Source organism: Fukomys damarensis, unplaced genomic scaffold, assembly GCF_012274545.1.
Source record: "Fukomys damarensis isolate Sample0158 unplaced genomic scaffold, DMR_v1.0_HiC HiC_scaffold_37, whole genome shotgun sequence".
Classification (NCBI taxonomy): domain Eukaryota; kingdom Metazoa; phylum Chordata; class Mammalia; order Rodentia; family Bathyergidae; genus Fukomys; species Fukomys damarensis.
In genome coordinates, this window is record NW_022900949.1 from 36664229 (window position 1) to 36685266 (window position 21038).

Genomic DNA, 21038 nt, shown 5'->3' on the forward strand with positions numbered 1-21038 from the left:
CCTTCCCACTTTCCCTACACCTTTAGCCCTTTTCTTCCTTTTTCACGTTGTCAATTATATCATTAGGATCTTATGTACTGTTATAATTTTTCACGCCAGAGAAACCATTTGGTATTTACACATGTGTGATTTCTTTATTTCACTTAGGAGTATATCCTTAATATGTATCCATTTTCCTATGAATGAATCTAATTCCTCATTCTTTATGGCTAAATAGTATTCCATTTTATAGAAAAACCACATCTTCTTTATCCAGCTGATGGGCAAATGGGCTATTTCCAAGTCTTAGCTATTACAAATTGTGTCTCTCTAAACATAGGTGCGCATATATCACTGTGATACAATTCTTTTAATTTTTTTGGAAAGATTCCAGCAGAGGGATGGCTGGGTCAAAAGGAACCTCTAGTTCCAGCTCTTTGAGGTATAAAAGAGCTTAAACAGAAAGTATTTTAAATGATAAAACTCAACTATTAGATTATAAGTCTTATTTATTTCCTAAACAAACATCAAAGAGATGGAATAATTGCTGCATGGCAACTTAAGATACAGTGAAACAAACTTTTAACTATGTACTTATTTTATTTCCTTTCAATGTTAAAAATTAAAACAATTTCAATATCTTCCTTATGCAATATTTAAGAACATTGTGGCACAGGTAGATTATTTTCTAGATATTTACAAAATGAATATATATATAGTCTGCTTAATATTTTCAGTTGAAAAGTCCCCATAAGAGAAAATGACAAAAAGGTACAAGATCCCAGTGATGAATGCAACTGTGCTGTATGCCTAAAAAGTATCAATAAACTTAATGAAAAAAATAGCACCAAAAAACAGAAAAGTACAATTCATAATAAGAACTCATTCAAATTAAGGGATCTGTTTTCTTTCTTAGATGCTTAAAGAACACAGAACTCCCAAAGGACATACAACTTTAAGAGCAACACAGTAAATATAGCCTCAGCTATGAACTGTAGGTGGTTATCTTTCAGTCATTGGTGACCAGTTATGTTAAGCAACGTGTATATATAAATTTTCATTTTTCTTTTTTTTTTTTGCAAATACATAACTTTTACATGCATTCAAAATAATAGTCTAATTGTGTGAAAAATTTGCTAAAATTATGTTCTACTCTCTAGTTATATCTTCGTATGTGTGATGACATTTTGGTTGGCAAGAGCATCTCACCCCACATATATTGTTTTAATTGCTGTGTTTAGGAAATACTAACGAAATGAAAAACATTAATAACTATATATTGGATGTTGTCTAACTTTACATGAAGTAAATTCTGGGAAAATGAAACATAAAGATTTTCCATATAATTTTCATATGTTGAAAAATTTCTATTCTGCATGACAGTTATGGAAATTTCCTTCTCAAGTAAAATTGTAAGTATATTCACAGTATCTTTCTTGGAGTGCCTGAAAAGATGGCATCTTATGAGATTCTCTAAATTAAACAGGAGTAACCTAAGAGAGTCTTTGGGGCTCTTATATTTCTCTATACTGTAGAAAGTGTTTGAAGGTACATATAATTTTTCTCTATAGATCAAGCCACATGCTTGTATTGGCAACAACAATTCATTCAAACAAGTGTTGCCCTTTAGGAAGAGAGCCCCATCTCCAGGAAGCATCCTTACCTTACTAGTATCTTAGCCGGGCATGGTGCATGCTTTGTTAATGTGTCATGCGTGAAACCTATGCTCACATCACCCAGTCAGGAGAGTGAAGAAGACCAGAGTCACAATACTGTTCCACTTGGATCAATTACTCTCATCAGTGAACTCACTGTCTTTGCTCCATGAAACTAAGATGCATGAAAAGCCAGGGGATGTTTGGAAGATGGCTTCCTGAGCCTGCAAGCTGCACCATGAATATTTCGTGTAAGAAGTATTTAGTAATGGACTAAGCTATTTCACTATAGCTAGTCTGTAAATGCAGTTCTTTAAGTATGGCTCCTTCATGGAAAATGTTTAAATAGAAACTGATGGTATAGGCTTCTTGGTTGCCAAATGTGTCTATAAATTTATATGTAGGTCTAACCACATGACATAACCTTGTAATATTAACTTTAAAGTTTGAAGTCATATGAGGTAATATTTATAAATACTCTTTCTTAGTGAAGACAGTACTCTCCCCATTCCCTGCCTATTTCTGCTTTAAAGCCAGAAAGAGTTTTGAGTTAAGAAATAACTTTTTAGGGCTGGGGGTGTAGCTCAGTGGTTTTGCCACCTGTCTCACAAGCGCAAGGACCCGAGTTCAATCCTGGTACCAAAAAAGAAGAAAAAAGAAATGATTTTTTTATTTACTCGTCTCCATCAAACTATGATGCACTGGAAGCAGCAAAATATTTAAGAGTTAAACAAACACAAGTCCACAGAACAAGCTCGCTTATAATGAATAAGTAACTATAGTGCTTTAGTTTTAAATCAAAAAAATCAAGATGACCAGATTTAAAGTGATTAAACATGTAGTTTGAAGAATTACTTGCTGGTCATTGCACTGAAATGAAAGGACCAAGGGGTTCTCAGTTAGACGAGCTTGCTGTGGAATTCCCAGCACTAGCCATTCTTGGGAGAGCCCTTACCCCCGGTGAATTTGTTTTCACATTCCCAAAGCATTGATTTTTTTTTTTTTTTTAATTAGCAAAGCAAGAAACAAATCACATCTGAAGGTATTTAAGTTGCCTGGCTTGCCTTAGAAGCTCAGTACGTAGCTCTCAACGTTTTGCTTTGTAGACGCAGTCATGCGAACTCTGGGCCCCCCAGGGAACACATGCAGGTTTGGCTTCTGTGTTTGAGGCCAGTGTGTGAGTGTGCGACTTCCGCTGCCTCCTGTGCTGGGTGAGGTCTCAGTGTGTCACACCTTTCCACAAAATAGAAAGTACTGTTGCTTATAAAAGTGTGCTTAGTGCTTGGAACATTTTCCTTAAGCAAAATGGAGCTCGTTTCTTTTTCTTTCTCAGATGGATTCCTTCAAGGGGCTCTTGTGCATTGTTGGGGTGCTGGGGAGACAAATTGGAATAATATGGTCATACTTGCCTCTTGAGAACAACTTCGATATCTCTATCACAATGCTCATTTTGCTATTTTTTTTTTCTATAAACTCTGCATGTTTGTCCTTGTGCTTCATGAGTTTGGGCTTAATTTTCACCAAAATTATTTTAAATGTTGAGATTATTCGGCTTTTAGAACTAATAGCCATGATATATTATAAAATGTATTGATTTCTGAGAGACCTCAATTAATTAATTTTTAATGCATCCACACAGGGCTGTATATTTTTAAAACTTTATTTTATCCGCATAAAAGCTTGCTACTATAACCCTTTCTTGGGTTTTTCTCTTGCAGGCAATAGCTATATCCAGAGTTGTGAAATTGCCAGAGATCAGATAATAGTCCATGCACACAAAACTCCCCCTTTGCAATTTTTAGTTCAAAGACCCATAGAGCTTTGCAGGCTTTGGGTTGTTTTTTGTGTTAATCAATGACTTCTCGCCATCCCACTTTCCTTTAATCTCTCCTATAATAGGCTGCTATCTTAGTTGCAGATATATGCTGACAAAACAGGAACAAAGGTGTGAGATAAAAGTTTATTTGAGCTGCAAGTTTCTAGCAAACATGAATGTGAGTTGATTAGAGAGCCTGTGGTGTGACTTATAGGGAGAGTTTCATCTTGATACTTTTGCATTCGAAAACTGTCTGCTGCCTTTGTTACTGATTATTCCTTTCCAAAAAGATGACTTTGACAGAGAATCTTGCTGTTTTCTCTTCCCCCTCCCATCTCCTTCTTAAAAGCAGTAAAAGCAAAGGTGATCTTTCCGTCCTGTATGGTACATACAGGTAGAAATGAAACAATCCTTTAGAGCACAGTCAGGATGACTGTTCAGCCCTTTTGATAAATTTACTGACATCTGTTCGAGAGTCATTTTGTTGCACAAATCTGCCATTAACAAACAGTAAGGACTTTAATTAACTGAGCATACCAAGGAGCGAAGCCTTGATCAAATGGCACCATCTGGAGTAGGAAGATGTAAAATTTTCTCTCTGCTGTCTGATGAGGGGCTGTATTAAAATTTATCTTGATCACGAATGATTCCCCTGCTATTGTAGTGTTCTTTATTAGTAGCAAATGCTTTATGATTTGGAATACTTTGCTCAGGAGGGCCATAGCATTAAAATGTAAATTTCCTGAGCTTTGGGTTTTTTATTTTGGCCTTTTGTTAATGCCCCATTAGTGCTCATTAATTCTTCGTGCTCTATAAAGGATTGTGGTAATCACTTTTGAGCTTCAAGAAGAAGAGGTCAACCAAAAACTAGCTGTGCCCAAGCCCTTGACAATTGTTCTTAATAAACCTATTTGGAAATTCAATATGAAGTCGGGATGGACTTCCTAGAAAAACTCACTTGTACACGTTTTCACAGAATGAGGGGTATGAGCTCATGGTTTCTTAGGCTCTCAGAGGGCATTTATGCTGAAGTGTGGACCTGCCACCTGGTCTGTCTCATTCAAAGGCTTCACCTGACCAGAATTTCAAAGTCTCTCAGTAAATATGAACCTTGCACTTAGAAAACTAAACTGTTTCTAGTTTGGTTCAGTCTAATAGTTTCCAACTGTATGTTTATACTCTTGACCTAAAGCAAAGATAAATGAAATCAGTTGGAAGTCATCCATGTTGGTGTTCACTGATCTATCCAAGGAGGGGCTGGGGGAGCTTGAGGTAGATTCTAAGGGAAGGCACATCTAGAGGACTCCTTCCAGGCTTCTTGGTGTTGAAGTGATGCTTTTTACCAGTGAAGTTAAAGTTTAGTTTGCAAAGCAATCATTGCTGGAAATATGACGTTTGCAAAAGTGTTTTTTCAATCATGAAATACATGGTCTAAGACTCTGCAGTCTCATTTAAAGAGACTGCAGAATTCAGGAGGAAATATAAGGAAACAATCTTAACATCTGGGGAGAAAGGACATATGGGTATACCAGTTGCTCCCCACGACAGTAAGGGTTGTATTGAGAAATCAAGAGAAGAATGTTGTTACATTGTCCTCCATGATCTGATAAAACAAGCACAGAAATGAGAGTTAAGAAACAAACATTTTTCATCAGATCTCTCATTATATTGCTGTATTATTTTCAGAAATTCCTTTGGGTAATCTCTAGCTTTAATTTCCCACTTAGGAAATGAGTCTGGTCATATAGTTCAGAAATTATGTAATAACAAAAAGCTCATAGCTGCATTGGTAGCTTTTGTTACATATACATTTTCCTAACCCTAATCATATTTACCTCAATCTAAATAAGGCCTTGAAATTTTAGGTGGTAGAGAAAAACAATATAGGGGATCCACTTTTTAACTTATCAGAGACCTTTATTACACCTTTTTATGGTAAGTGTATTTACCCTATTAATGAAATCAAAGACATCCAATGTGAGAAACATATTTTCATCTAACACTAGTGTCTTCAAGTTAGAGAGCTTTTGGAGTTTGCAAAAGTATGTAGTTACAATAGTAAATTTTACTCCACTACTGACCCAGTGTCAACTGGTTCCATTGTTTTTCTAATTATCTTAAATCAAACACTGAAATTTAAGCCATCGGGATATCGCAAAAATGAAAATTCAACCTAAGCCATTATTATTCAAACTTAGCCTCACCTCACCGACCCATCCTGAAAACTGGGGTTGTGCTAAAGGTTCGTAGTCACAGTTTTTCAACTAACACTCTTGGGGTAGTTTCAAAAAAGTAAAAATGGGTACAAAAGAGCAAGGAAAAAATGTAATTTTAAAATTATGCCTTGAAGAAAACCTGCAGCTTCAGGTCGCTAAAGTTATTCAGGTCCTTTTCCCTCCCTGGAAACTAAAAAAAAAAAAAAATCATCAAAGAGTCAAAAGTCACACTAAGCCTGGGCATACCGAGTTTTTCTCTATAAATGGTGTCCTCCTCCCACAGAAAGCAGGCTACCTGTGTCAGCTCCACACACCAGGAAGGACGTGGTTTACAGTCTAACATAGGCTGCCAGATGACAGAGAGTCGGCATACACATCCCAGATCACCCATCTCCAGGACACTCTGAGTCCATATAAAATCTCTCAGCCCTTAACCCTCTCTCTCCCTCTCTCTCTCTCTCTCTCTCTCTCTGTCTCTTTCTCTCTCTCTCCCACACTCTGAGTGCGTACTTTTAAGATTCTAATAAACCTCTTTATGAATCTCATTGACATGTCCTGAAAACTTCTGTACTGTGATGAAGCCGGAGACCCTACAGCTTCCGCAGTGGGTGGGTGAAACCAGATACCTCATCTCCATTTTGGAGAACCTCCTCAGGCCCTAATGACAGATGCCTAAGGCGCCTTAGCCAGTAGTGTCCTGCTGGTGGTGCTGCTTCTGTGCCAGGGTCTCTAGGGTCCTGGGGACTTGGGCCCCTGCTCTGCCTCGGGAACCTACCCAGCCCCCTGGGTTTACAAATGGCCTTCTAATGCAGCATTTAGCCAGCTGCTAACTCTCCTGCTCCCAGCAGCACTGCTTGGTAAATTATATTCCTGTCAACAGTTCCATTTTGACTTTGGAGAAGAGTCAGAAGTCACATGGTGCTAGATGCAGTGACTACGGTGGCTGAGGACATGTTTCACTCCTCTAATCTCTTTGTGATTCTGCCATTTACATGTTACTCTCTCTGGTGCTCAGGGCTGACAAATGCTGTCCTCCAGGCCCTGCTGTCTCTGTCAAATACCCTGTCCCAGGGACCTGCACAGGCGTTCATGTCTTCTCAGTCCTGCAGTCTCACCCAGGTCACCAACATCGACTCTCCCCTTTAAGAGCTTCTCTTTATCTCTAGCCCCTCCGTCCCCTGAAACCACACACCTCTGGGCTCCTAATGCTAGCCTGTCTTCCTTGCAGTGGGAGAGCTTTTCCTTATGAATTGACCCTCATACGTATTTTTATTTACTTACACTGACCGTTCTACATTATTGTTTGGCATTTCATATATGAAAGTGTCCAGATATTCCTGTGTTCTTTGTATATTTTTCTCCCACTTCCAAAAATATGTTTTTAATTTCTCTCTGATCCCGATGAGAGAACTATACGGCAGGCATCTGTATAAGGCAAGCCAACTCCTTAAAGTGATGCCCTCAGGGTTACACATAGGCATTTTCAGACCTTGGGATTGTAACTCTGATTGACTCAGCAGATTTTGGCCTTTCTGCTCCCAGCAGCAATGCTTTGGGTATTTCCCCTCCTTCCATTCCCCCTCAGTACTCCACTGCTTTCACGTTTTCTTCAGTGTGAATCCTTCAATCATTTACATCTCATTTTCTCCAGGGCTCTTCCAGTTGCCTCATCCAGAAGTATTTTGTTTGAGTTTCTTCAAGTAAGAAAAAATATTTTCTTAGCCTGCTTCAGAAAGAGTTTATCTTGGTCAGGGATTTTGCTCAGTGGTTCTGCCGCCTGCCTCACAAGCACAAGGTCCCGAGTTCGATCCCCAGCACCAAAAAAGAAAGGGGTTATCTTAGTTACTTCTCATTGGTGAGACAAAATACCGACAGCCAAAGTTAAAGGAGGAAAGGTATATTTGTCTTACAGTTCATAGAGCTTTCAGTCCATAGTTGGTAAGGCAGAGTGGTACATGGCAGAGGGGCATCGCAGAGAGGTAAGTTCACTGCAGGCAAAGAGAGCAAAAGCAGCAAGGGACTTTAACAGAGACTTCCTGTCCCTTTTATCTTATCCCGACCACTTAGGGTGGGTGGCATTCACAGCTTTAATTCTAATGCCCTTGAACCTAACATTGAACTGTGAATCAATTCCAGCATCACACACTCTAGACCCAGCGACCTCTGGAAAAATCCCCACCTGTGACTGCATGAGGCTTTGCAGGGACATTTAAAAGTAAGCCATAACAAGAATGTTCTAAAGGGAGATTTACAGATCTTGTAAGGAAGTAACTGATCCATCCTATCTCCCTTCATAGTATTGGATTCCTAGAAGCCTTCAGAGAGAAGGAGAATCAGGAGAAATCCTCTAGCAAACATGTCCAGCCTGCACCTGCAGGTGAGACACACTGTATGAACTGAGTCCAGAAGGAAAACAGTTGCTCCTAATCTAGCACCTCTCTGTCTTGTTTTGAGATTTTTGAATGATAGTTTGTATTGCTGTTCTGCAATCCAAATGTCCATGAAGTAGGAATTATCTGCTTTGATTAAGAAAGAAAAAAAGTCAAAACAGATAGCAACTAAGTAAAATAACTTTTTTTCTTTGATGAGAGAAGGTATGCGATTAGGAAAATTAGTCCATGAGCATAAGCTCTTGGTCGAGTATGACCTTGTAGACTTTGCCATATACCACATATATGAGGTATTACAGTTTAGACCTAAAGTTCTCCCTAAAGGCCTTGTGCACTCAGAGGCAGGGCTTTGGGGAAGTAACTGGAACATGAGTGAGATGCACATGTTAATTCCTGGATGAGTTCATGGTGCTGGGAGATGGGTCCTGATCTGTGGAGGCAGCTCACTGACAACGTGACCCAGCAAGGGTTACGTCTCTCTCAAGATCCTCCCTTCTCTGTCTGTTTCCTGACTATCATGACGGGAACAGCTCCTTTCTGCTGAGCTGCTCTAACATGGTGGTTCTGCCTTGGGGCCAGCTCACCCTGGACTATACTATGAGCCAAAATAAACCTGTTCTTCTTTAATGTGTGGGTGCTGGATGGAGGAACTTGACTGAGACACAAGGTCATCACAGAGCCATTCACACCACCCTTTCATTAGGTTCAAAGTAAGTAGCTAACAGCCTTGAGTAGAAAAAGCACTCTTCACACCCAGCTAAAGTTTTTGGTACACAGGGGGGAGACAGACCTCAGAGTGCACAGGTTTAGAGTGAAAGGACATTCTAGTAATAAAAATATAAAACAGAATCAAAGGCAATTTCTCTAGTCATCGCTTTAAATATTCATTGACAATATAGCTAACAATATCAACATGGTTAGCAGTTTGGAGATTTCTACATCCGTAGCTGAAAGGAGTTGAAATTAAAAGGCAAGTGAACTCTTTAACTTGAAGAGTGGTGAAAATGAAAATACTATTCAATAAAATTAAGCAGAGAAACAGCTAATTTTATATCGCGATTCACATTATCAAGGTGTTGATGACAAAGAAATTTAATGTATTCATGTGATGGAATAAAATAACAATTCTAAATAAAACAATGAATTATTTCTATTGAAGGCCTGGTCACTTCTAAAACATAATTCAACTAAATATGTTTACAGGTCAAAGCTCATTTAGCAGTCTTTAGCACACACCTATCTTTTTCAGGTATGCAAAGCGTGATCAAAAATATAATGAATGTTTCAATTTTAAAAAATTATGACAGTAAAAGACACACTGCTTTTAATTCCCTCACTTGAAACACACTTGTCCCGTCACTGCTGTCACCTTCTGAAGCAGTTCTGGAAGTCCCCTATCATGAGTGTTTTTAGTTGTGCTCTTGTGGCTGCCTTGATGTCCTGAATCTACTGAAAACATTCTACAAAACGGGATATTACTCAGCCATAAAGAACGAGAAAGTAGATTCATTCGTAGGAAAATGGATACATGTTGAAGATATCCTCCTAAGTGAAATGAATAAGTCACACATGTATAAATACCGAATCGTTTCCCTGGTGTGAATATTCTGCAACAATACATAAGATCCTAATACGATTACTGACATTGTGAAATGGGAAGAAAGGAGCTAAAGGCGTAGGGAAGGTGGGATGGGGAGGGGAAGGGTAAAAAGGGAAAAGAAAAAAATGAGAGATAATGAAAAGATGAAAATAAAGTGTTTGTAGATGGGGAGGGGAGGAGGGGGTGAAGGGAGGGCAGGGACAAGGGGGAAAAAATGAGAATTAAGACTTGTCATGTAGAGGCACAAGATCCCAACAATGAATGTAACTGTACTGCATCCCTAAAATGTACCAATAAACTCAATTAAAGCTGAAAAGAAGAAAAAAGAAAAAAGAAAACATTAGCTTCCAGGGTCATTTTGCCTTTGGAGAAATGTCAGAAGTCACATGGTGCCAGGTGCAGTGAATAAGGTGACTGAGGATGTGCTGTAAGGCTTTTATTTGGCAAAAATATTGGCACCAGAAGTGATGAGTGATGGAACATTGTCGTGATGATGGATGAGAAACCATTTGTTCACTTCTTAGGTTTTTTTTTATGCATGTTGTCTCTTAAATACTTTAATATACCCTGTTAATATTCCAAGTTCACCTTAGTGCCCCTGCGGACAGGCTCAGCTGGCACAACTTCACAAGGTCAAATTACAATCAGTGTCACCTTGAAGTTGGATATTGATCGGCATGCTTTTTTCTCATGAGATCATCTGGGTGATTTCCACTGAGAACTCTGAAACTTGGTGTCAGGGTCATAGCCACAGACCCAGTTTCCATCTCCCATGATGACATTTCTTAAAAGGGTGGAATCTGGAGAGGCACAGTCAGGAAGCCAGTGATATTGGCAAATGCTGTGGCAAGTGTTAGTCAAAAGGATCGGAGTGAATCGCACACTCACTCATCTCATATTTCCTGTTGTTAAAATGGTTAGAAGGAACCGACCCCTAGGTGAGATGTGTCACACACGGCAACTGAGATTTGACCCTGTGTTTTACTTAGTGACGTTTCCTTTCCTTTGTGTTGGATGTCACAGGTCAGCAGCATTTTCCTTACTCTTTATCACACTTCATAGAACCTTCTTCTGGACCTCCTGTGCTTTGTGCTACCCCACCGCCCATTATTTTTGAAAGTTCTGACTCCCAGGACATTCTTGTGAGGCAAAGAAGATAAAAACTTGGAGCACTGGATGGGATGGGGCTTTCCAGATCAGAGCAGTGGTAAGATATTGCCTCGTAGGGGTGTGTGTGTGCGTGTGCGTGTGTGTGTGTGTGTGTGTGCATGTGTGTGTGTGTGTGTGTGTGTAGAGGTGGCCAGATGTCAAAGACATAGTCTAAGGGCTGGAAATGTGTTTGCTTAATTAAGGGATTTCTCTTTCTGTCATTTACCTATATTCTGTCTAGCATAGGAATAAAACTAGTGTGTCCTAAAGATGTTTGAAGCACATGGTCCTTGGAGTCCAATCCTGGCCATCACCCATTCCACCTGAAATTTGAAGGAGTTGCTTAAAATTTTGAGCACCATTTTTCTCATCTGTAACATACACATTATAAAATCATAAATTAGAGAAAACAAGAGTCTTTCAAGGATGTTGCAAGGGTAATAAAAATATATTTAAGGCTCTGAAACATCACCAAAACCAAGAAATGTTAGTAAAGTTTTCTTTTAACAAATTTCAGCCCTGACCTTCAGATAAATAAATTATCAATTTTTTCTCCATCTTTAGTTTTCAGTACAAAATAGCGATATGACTTTGAGAAATGTCCTTAACCTTACATGATTCCATTTCTTCACATATGAAATAACAGTGATGATATTTTTAGAAGCGTTGTTGCTGTGCAATGCCATGATTCTCATAGTGTCTGGTCCATTTTTTTCTTGATAGTCATTAAAGCAAAATGCAGCGAGCACACCAGTACTTGCCTTTCCTCCATTTAACCTGGCCAAGTGAGCAGCTGTTCTCTGTTTCCACTTCTTCTTTTTCGGGACTTCCATCATGCCATTTTAATTCTCCAATGCTCGCAAAGAAAAGATCTTTTATACTCAAACTTCTATTGCTTCGTCAATTCTGGTAGTAATCTCCTTTCCACATGTAATTAATAGTTTTGATGAATATGGTAAATAGCTTTACCCTAAGCTGGCTAAACATCAACACTGCACTCTCTCTCACACCAATCAAACAAAAAAAAAAAAATTCTATGGTGCCATTTATTTATTTATAGAACTCCAAAATTGTCCTAACAGGTGTTTCTAGAAAATTGGGGCACTGTCACAAGTAATAAAATAATACTAAATTACTAATACAGAGAAGAGAGTATGTATCCCCAGCACCCCCAGCATTTATGTGGTTCTTTTCTTTTTCTTTTTCTTCTTTTTTGTACCAGGAATCAAACTTGGGTCCTTGTGCTTGCGAGGCAGGTGGCAGAACCACTGGATAAATCCCTGGCCTGGTACTTTTATTTTCAATAAGTGACCCTGCAGTTTCATGCCACATATAGTGCCTATGCACACTTTCCAGATTGGTGGGAGGTGTGGGAGACTTCCAATGTGATAGGTGTATAATAGCTAACTCAATAATAAGAGATTTGATCTACATGGCTACTGGTATCTTGTTTAATGTGGAGTTTTATGATTTTAATGTATTATTCAAGAAGTTTATTCTCTATTAAGTACTTCTTGAAATGATCACCAGGGGTAGAAATATTATGGGTTAAAAAGGCTTGGTCTCAGAGGTTGAATTGTATAAGATGCTATGATTTTAACACAAATTCTTGCATAATGGAAATTTTTAATCTTCTTTCCTCCTTAGCAAATATTTCTCCATTCGTCTTGACTCTACATGTGAGGTCACCCAGTGAGCTCTGGTGTAGGGCAGAGGACAGGATAGACACAGAATCCTAGTCAAGGGCACTGGAGCCACCAGCCTGGGGGAGACTTGGCATGGAGTAGGGGCTCCTTGTCACCTGCCATCTCCTCCTCCTCTTATCTTCATGCTACTAGATCTTCACATTTCTGGGTCGATTCTGCCCTAGAATGGCATTTTTGTGCATATAGCTCTCCAATAGTCTATGTTCATCAGTACCTTTAAGTGAGAAGAAAATGCTAGACCAAGATTAGGAAAGAATATTACACAGTGTGTGAGAACTTACTAAATTCTTTATTTGACAAATAATAGAGCAAAATGGGCAGATTTCTAGGATAATTCATTTTATCAGGATTAGTAGGTTTCACATCTGATAAAATTAATTAAAATCAAATATAAACAGAACACTAAAGGTAGTCATTCTAATATAATGACTGTTTCTGATACGTTTACTGTAAAATTTTGGACCTTTTAGTAAACTCTGGGTCTATGGGAGGATTTATCCCAGTTGGCTCTTGCCTTGATTTAACACGATTTTTTTTTTTTTTTTTTTTTTTTTTTTTTTTTTTAAATCTCACTATGTAGTTAAGACTGACCTGGAACTCACTGTGTAGCCCAGGCTGGTCTCGAACTCACAGTGATCCTCCTCCCTCAGCCTCCCGAGAGCTGGGATTACAGGCATGTGCCACCATGCCCCGTTTAACACGATTCTTAAAGTTAGCACGATTTCTACCCATTATTCTGCCATCCTAGCTGTTAAAATCCAATTCCCTCTACCTCTTTTAGGCAGTACTTCATGCTACTGGATGACACTGATATTGAAATAGGGTGATATTAGATTTTCTTAAGCCTTGTTTTCTTTATCTATGAAATAAAAACAAGTTTATACCTCTTAGTCATTGCTCCATAATTAGATTTTTTTTTTTAGAAAAGGAACAAAGCAAAACAAACATAAACTTTTGATGGCAAAATACATTGTTTCCATTCTGTTGTCCATTTTAGCCTAATTTGGGACCGTGTAAATCAGGAAAGAAATGTTGAAGACCACAGCAGAGAGCGATCAGTTCTTATCATCAGAGGGGCTCAACTAATTCTCAGCTGGTCCCTTTGAATGCACCCACTCCTTCTGCTATCACTAATCATGATGTTCGAACACTAGTGAGAAGAGGAAAACTAGCTTTAAGTAACATATCTTTGCATTGAACAGAAACAGAGCTCCACTTTTAGCTGTTTTCCCTATTCCTGGTCATATCACTCCTTAGTGAAATCTGTCTTCTTTTCTATCGCCAGTCAATGACCTTGATTAATTGCCCGTTGTCAGTAGAGATGTTTATGGCCTGCATCCTCGCCTGTGTCCTCTTGTTCTTTCCTATTCTTCCTTTCTCTCACAAGAAGTCTCAACAGCCCTCTTCACAACTTGCCGCCCACTCTCCCTTTCTGGGTAATGTCTTCTGGAGGAAGGTAGTTATCAGAAGATATATTTTGCGAACTATTATTTAATCAGTTTGAACAGTAAGCTGTGAAAGCCGTATAAAATGCTTATATACCTATTTTTATGCATCATTCTTCTATTACTTGCTTTTCAGACAAACTCCATTGTGAGTTGAGGGCCATATGCCATATTTTGCATTATTGTTTAGACTTGCCTGGCAGCAAAGACATGGAGTTCATTATAAAATCAATGCCATACTAAATTTATACAATTTAAAGGCAACTATTACACGATGACAAATCTTTACATTGTCAGTGGGCATGTCATCTTCACATCTGCTATTTGGCTAGATGTCATCTTACAGTTAAGAAAATGGGGAAAAAACATAAAACTGTGTATTAAAGCAAATTTCTACTGCATTAAGAATGTTTTGTATATGCACCTTTCAATTAAACTAGTATTTTTATTTCTGTGCTATATGTTTTATAATAGACTTTTACCACTAGAATTTGGCCTCATATCTAAACATAATTCCTCCAACAGTTGACATTGTTGAAATAAGTTCACTTTAGGAATTCAGCTTTTATGTGACTACAAACTTGATTTCACTGTTACCATATTCCCTGTGCTTTCTGCTTTAAATAATGTGGAAACTATGTGAACGTATTGAGCAACAAGTATCAAAATAACAATTTAAAAATAACCATTAAAACCCTGAAATGTAAAACTGAGTAATCATAAACATGTCTTCACAGTGAATCACTAGTGAATAGGTGACTTATGAATTAAAGCATATAAATAATGACTGTTCTCTTCTATTATTAACTTTTAATGGGTTTTGTCAAATACATTACAGTGGGTGCTTCGCAGAGGGGACATGTATGCCCTGGTGCACAATCAGAAGGTATGACCAACCAGTCATTTAGAACTTATCACCAGGGATAAATGAAGTTGGCATTTATGAGAACATCAGCAACAAATTTCATTTAAATGCTTTGTTGGGATAAAGGCTAATGCCTGTTCTAGAGATAAAAATAAGCGTAAGTCAAACATTTTTACATACTTAGGCCAATAGCACCAAGAAAATTTGTATACAGATTAAACTGTTCAACAGAATCTATAGCAATTAATTGTAAAGTTTCATGTCTGTACGCTCACCCTTCACCTCACAGATAGACGCACATTCATGCTGCTATTACAGAGGAGCTCTCTCTGAAATATATGCTAAAAGCCTGTTGTTCTGGGGCATGCCTGTCATCCTAGCACTTACTAGACTAAGGCAGGAGGATCACTGAGAGTTTGAGGTCAGCCTACACTACACAGTGAGTTCAAGACCAGCCTGAGCTACATAGAGAGACCCTGTCTTTAAAAGAAAAAAATGAGAATGAGGCTGAAATATATGCTAAAGCAACATCATTTCCTTGAAGACAGTAGACTGACTTGGTCATAGAAATACTGCTACTGTTCCATTCCTTATTTAGACTGTGATTATGTTTTGATAAATGCATATCCTGTCTTCAATATTCTACATTCATTCTCTCTGTATTGGTATTTATAGACACACATCTCTATTATTTTCTCTAGATCCCATTTTTTATTTCTAAAAGTCAGTGAAACTCAAACTACCCTACTTTTTCCTTGCGTTATAATATTGTAGCATCTATATTTTTGTTTGTCTATACTCACGAATATCTTAACATGGACAGAGTAATAGTGATAATGCATCTACAGACTTAAGTTTTCCTCCTGCAAGGACAATAAGCATGACAAAGTAGCATTGTGAAGAAATATGCTTTCAAAAATGATCCCCACATTATGAACTCAAGTTACTGTTCTTTTTTCCTTTCCTTGCCTTGCCTTTCCTTTCTTTTCCTTTCCTTTCTTATATTTTTAAAACAGGGTCTTGCTGTATAGTTCAGGCTGGTCTGGAACTCACTCCAACTCACTATGTAGCCCAGGCTGGCCTTGAATTTGCTGCAATCCTTCTGTCTCAGCCTCCCAAATGCTGGGATTGTAGGCATGAGCTATCATGCCCAGGTCGTTACTATTTTCTTTCTTTTTTTTTTTTTTAACTACATTAATGTAATGGTCATTGAAGCACAATTTTAAAATGCACAGAGATTTAAAAAAAAACAAAATTGCTATAATCTCATTATGAAGAGATAAAAATCTATTAACATTATAAAGTATTTTTTCAATTTTTCTATATTAATTTATATTGATGACAAAATTCCTATCATGTTGCACCCACCATTTTCTAATACACTTTATTATAATATGCTTTATTCAGCATCATGTCACATATAATATACATCATACGCACATAGCAATGCATGGTATATGTAATTAAAACATCTTCTTAGAATCCTACCATTGTCATTTAATTTCAATCATGATCGTGCCATACATTTGGATATATATGATTTGAGAACAACGGATATTGACACTGATGCTTTTGACTGTTTTACCCTCAAGATTACTCTTGTCAGGAGAGAGGAGTACCCACGATCTGAGTGTCCCTGGTTTTCTGAAATAGCCTTGAACCCAGAGACCTGGGGGACAGAAGCTAAAGCCCAGGCTTTTAGGCCTGCTGGGAACCACTATTATGTCTTAGGCTGTGTGTGTGTGTGTGTGTGTGTGTGTTGAAGAGGGCTGCAATTACACTACTGGGCTGTAATTTTTTTTCTCTCATTAAGTTTATTGGTACATTTTAGGTACACAGTACAGTTACATTCATCACTGGGATCTTGTACCTTTACATAACAGGTCTTGGTTCTCATTTTTTCCCCTTAGCCCTGCTGGATTGTATTTTTACAAAGAATGCTAATGTGTCCAGTGATCCTAATTGTACATCTTAAAATAGTTTCAAAAGCCTGGACTCTTTTCCCTTGTGTCCCCCTGTAAAGGCATAATATTCATTTTTTATAATATTTCTTCATACTCCTATATGTTTCTTTTTCTTAAACAATAAAGATCATGACAGTGTTTCTTCACATCTTGAGGTAGAAAAAGGCATTAAAAATATATCGCTTGTACCTAGAAAAAATACCAATAATGTTTTAAAATGCAAAAAAAAAACTATGGTTGCTCATAAAGTGTTCATTTCATTGGTTTTAACTGCAGATGATGACTTTCATCTTAGCAGTGTCCTGATGGTGCAAAGACTGACAGGCATCCAACAGGCACTCTTGAAGTCTGGTCCTTCCTGGGCTGGTGATATGTGGACGATTCTCTCTGGAAACCAGGCTGCAGGGTGTCCTAGCCCCGGCCAGCCAGATACTCACAAGGGGGAACAGCACAGACTAAAGTGGTTCTGTGTGGTTAATCTGTGAAGCTCAGCAGTTTTGATGTACTAAATGATTGTCAATTTACACTATCCACAAATTGCAATGCGTTTATTAGCCCTATCCTAAGGCAAGGGGCATCCTATTTTCTATAAGGGGCTTCACAGATTGCATTGAAACATAGACATACAATGGTCAAATTTCGAACAGCACACACATTTCACCTTACTCTCTATTTCTGATTAAATGACTTTCAGTGTTTCAAAAAATGTCTTTCTCCCTAGCTGATAGATAACCATGATAGATACTAGCTTGTGATATTGTTCTTAAGATTTTTTTTTTTAAGGAGCCAAATTGAAGGGAGAAAGGAGCAACAGAGGAAAAAAAAAAGATGCTAGGCAAATATTTTTTCTTATTAGCTTTCAGACTAGAAACAACTTTATCCTCTTCATCAGTGAACCCAGCCACATCCCAAAGGGAAAGATTCTGAGGGGTTCAGAGTGTGTCACATAAATCCTGCCACTAGAAGGTAGCAAGAACCAAACTACAAACAAAACCTCTTCATTTCTGCCCTTGGTAATTATCCCGGTGCTACCCAGATTTCTGAATTCTTTCTTCTTCATATTTTAAAATTTCAAGACAAGTGTCTAAGTTATGATTTTGAAACCAGCATGTCAAAATTCAAGAGAAAACCAGGATTCTGAAGCCAAAAAAAAAAAAATGGTAGAAGCAACACGTAATTATTTTCTGCTGTGGTAATTATACACAGGCAATTACTAGCTGTAGTGTATGAAAACAGAAGCAGTACATCATGGAGCAATAGAATAATATAAAGAAAATGCAAAAATCTGTGTCCATTTTTATCATTTCTGAATTACAAATAATTGAAAGCTTTGAAGGTAGACGTTATTTTGTTGAATAATTTCTACTTTTTAAATTATCCCAACTATGATTTTTTTCTTATCCTTTGTTCAATAAAATAGATTTGGAATGAGAAAATAACTTTTACAGTTTGCCATACGTTATGTAGGTCACTATAGGCTTCATAAAGCATTAAGTTTTTATTCAAAAATGTTTCTTTTTAATTAAATATGATGTCACTGTAATAACTAGCTTTTAGTGAGAGTCAAGTATATATATTCTAAGATAAAGTAGCAAACAATAAATACCAAATAGTTGAACTTAATTCCTTCCTTTCTTTTATGCAGAATGATTGCTACTTGGGGTGCTAGTTAGTGTACTGTGTGTGTGTGTGTGTGTGTGTGTGTGTGTGTTCTAACTAGGAATTTAACTAGAAAATTTTTGAGATTAAAAGTGCCTGAAAGTACCCTTTTTTTTTCCTCTACTATTTATTTTGATTTACTACCTTAGACTGTGGCCCAGGTAGTAAAAGTTATTATTTCTTATTTTTAGTAAAAATATCTAAACCAAAATTGTAGTTTTTAAATAAGCTTACAGTTTTACAGTTTTCTAAGACTGGACTGGTGGTGAATGAGAAGTACAAGTTTATGATAGATTTTGGATTGTACATTTTCCAGTTGGAAGGCATTCTCAAAGGGTGTGCCAGTCTGGAAAGGGGCTGGACAGCAGAGGCAAATTGCCTTGCCTTGAGAAGCTGGCGTGAATGGTGCTGCTCACTCAAAATACAACTTCAGCATTTCTCTTGCAGCTGCAGGTAACACGTAAAGGGCAGCATAGAAACAAATTCTGTGTTGGGTTACAGTTGAGACTCTACCTCCAGTTTTCAAGTAAAATTGGTGGAAAGAACTTTCCATTTTATTAATATGCCCAGACCCAGGGGACTGGAATAGCATGTTTCCTATGCAGTACTCCAAACTCAGTTGAAAAAAAAGTCATCTGTTTACCTTGAAGGTCAAGAGACTGCCTTGTTTCCTTTTGGGGTATTCCTTGGGATCTGATCACTCAAGCAAATTAAACTGAAATAATCCCTTGGTTTTATTTCAGAAAACAGTGTAGCATTCTACCATAATGACCTCTGAACTCGCTTCTTTGAAGGCAGGCAAGACCCAATTTTTAAAAAGAACTATTGGCACATAGTAAGAAAAGTTGTTTTCCTTCTGCACTTTCCAACACGCTCATTGTTTTTAAAAAACTAAAATATACATTTCTAAAAATCTCTAAACTCTTTTTATAAAAGTTAACTTGCTTGGTAAATACTGTCAAGAAGTTTTCTTAGTAATTTGCAGTCTTGCCTTCCCTACTCCCGTTACATAAAATACAAACACTGCTTGCTTTCTCTTTCTGAGAAAGTTATAAGTTAACAAGTTTACCCAGAATATGGGACTCCAGGCCATGCAGGCCTTGGTTATAACTCAGAATCCACAGCTCATTAGTTAATCGTATATAGGTTAATTGTTACCATCTCTAAAATGAGATTAACAACAGCTACCTCACACGGTAATTATGAGAATTAACTGAGATGCTACTCCAAAAGATGTCAGCTCTAACGTGTCTCATAAGAAACACAAATGTGATCATACTGTTAGTTCTCTTCCTATGTTCCACCTGTCTGCCTCCCCTGTTCTTCCTTCTCCCACAGTCTGAACTCTAAATGATGCATCAGTAATTGTAGGAACATTAGCCTAAGTGCCCGTATGCATTTGTTACTGAGTTAACTCAGCGGTAAACTTGGCATTCTATCTCCAACCTTTCCCCTTCATTAGTCCTTTTCTCCCACCCCTGAAACACAGGGACCCCAAGCAAACTGTGAAGCCCCTCCCTCACGTGAGCAATTCCTGTCAGAGTCTCCACTGTCTGGTTCTGCTCACAAGCTAGACAGAGCTCATGTAGCTCACAATTAACCGACTGTGGCCATCAACCTACCACAAAGAGGACAGCAGTTCAATAAAATCTGAAATCCTGTTTATAGCCCACTTGACACCAGCCCTCTCCTGTGTGGCCCAAGAAGTCCTCCCTGAGAATACAGAAGGATTCACTGGTCCCTGCACTGATCAGGCGATCAAAAGGAAGAAAGCACATTTTCTCCAACCTGTCCAGTGGACAAAGTGGTTTATCCTGCACAGTGTTTATTCCATCCTCATGTTGCCCAGGCCAGAAGGTAGACAAGGCAAATGGTGGCACCAAATCCATTCTATAGATTACAAAAACTGATATGTAGGAGATTAAATAAATTGCTGGTGACCAGTGGTGGTTGGAGAAGGAGGCAAAAGGATAGAAGCTACCAGTCAATAAATATTTATTTGCTCATAAGAAAAGATATACAATTAAGAAGAAGTAATGGTTCATAAGAGCCTACAGATGGCTCTTTCGTCTGAGAATATCAATATCCAAAGAAAAAGAAAACTCTCCAGGGCATACTTAAAAATATATTTGTATCTGTCTGTCTTGTGTGTGTATGTGCAGAGTGACTGTGTGTTACATAAGACATGCCTTCTCAAAGACCCAAATTAAAATGTGCACAAGTCAAGACTAATCTTGAAAAAGATGACAGGAATTTTTATGAGAAATTTTAATTGATTTTGTCAGTCAGCTCTGAAACAACTACATCTCCACTATTGTTTTTTAATGTGAGAGCTGTTTGCATAATTCTTGCGTGTACGACAAGCCCAAGACTTAATTAATATGAGCTAGTTATGAACCAGGAAATGTCTCACCCTTCAAAGAAGTATTTCCATTTTGTCAGTGCTTTAAACAATCTTTCTTTAGGTCTCATTTAGGTCTCATTACATGAAAAGTACAAGCAAAATCTGGTCTCAATATAGAAACGCTGAAGTCTGCCTCTCTCTCTCTCTCTCTCTCTCTCTCTCTCTCTCTCTCTCTCTCTCTCTCACAGAG

General features: G+C 37.9%; 1 protein-coding gene across 3 annotated transcripts in view; it reads left to right on the forward strand.

Annotated features, from left to right (window-relative positions):
- The window catches only part of Arhgap24 (Rho GTPase activating protein 24), a 629612-nt gene that overhangs the window by 476015 nt on the left and 132559 nt on the right, over positions 1–21038 (forward strand). The gene's annotated exons all lie outside the window — the stretch shown is intronic.